This window comes from Belonocnema kinseyi, chromosome 6 (assembly GCF_010883055.1).
Source record: "Belonocnema kinseyi isolate 2016_QV_RU_SX_M_011 chromosome 6, B_treatae_v1, whole genome shotgun sequence".
Lineage (NCBI taxonomy): Eukaryota > Metazoa > Arthropoda > Insecta > Hymenoptera > Cynipidae > Belonocnema > Belonocnema kinseyi.
Genome location: NC_046662.1, coordinates 140,867,887 through 140,868,970, shown reverse-complemented (window position 1 = coordinate 140,868,970; position 1,084 = coordinate 140,867,887).

Sequence of the window (1,084 nt, the reverse complement as noted above, 5' to 3'; positions counted from 1 at the left end):
TTCAGACTCTCCAAAGCCACCAAATTCAATTTTCCAAAACCATGCCTTGATGTTAGAAAACTACCCCCTACTTAAAAGTGCTGATAAAGAGCACTGAATTTACACTAATCATGAAACTGAGTACATCGGAATTGAAAGCTCAGTGAACGCTCTTGCATGACGCATGGCGCAATTTTTCAAAAACCACCACTATGTAAATAAACTACCCTAAATATTCAATATGCTTTAACCTGAATATCGTGAAAACCAGAATTGAAGGCATATTTAAGGCTCTTCAACGCTTCAAAATAAAATTTTCCAGAACCATCCCTTGATGTTAAAAAACTACCCCTTACTTAACAGTGCTGATGAAGTTCACGGAATATACACTAATCATAAAACCCAGCAAATAAGAATTGAAGGCTCATTGAATGCTCTTGCATGACCAATGGCGCAATTTTTCAAAAACAACCCCTATCATAAATAAACTACCATAAAAATCCAATATGCTCTAATCAGAAAATTGAGCATACCTGAATTGAACGCTTATTTCAGGCTCTCCCACGAAACTTAAATCAATTTTCCAAAACCACCTTTGATGTCAAAAAAACTAACCCTTACTTAAAAGTGCTGATAAAGGGCACTGAATATACACTAATCATAAAATTGAGTACATCAGAATTAAAGGCTGATTAAAGAATCTTGTCTGAACCATGGAGATATTTTTCAAAAACAACCCCTGTCATAAATAAACTACCCAAAATATTAAACCTTCTATAATCTGAAAATCGAAGAAACGAGACTTGACGGCTCATTTCTGGCTCTGCAATGCCACCAAATTCAATTTTCCAAAACCATACCTTGATGTTAAAAAACTAAACCCTACTGAAAATTGCTGATAAAGTACACTGAATATACTCTAATCATAAAACTGAGTAAATCAGAATGGAAGACTCAGTGACGGCTCTTACATGACCTATAGCGCGATTTTTCAAAAACAACCCCTATCATAAATAAGCTACCCTAAAAATCCATTGTGCTCTAATCTGAAAATCTAGAAAACCAAAATTAAAGGCTCATTTCAGGCTCTCCACCGCCACCAAAT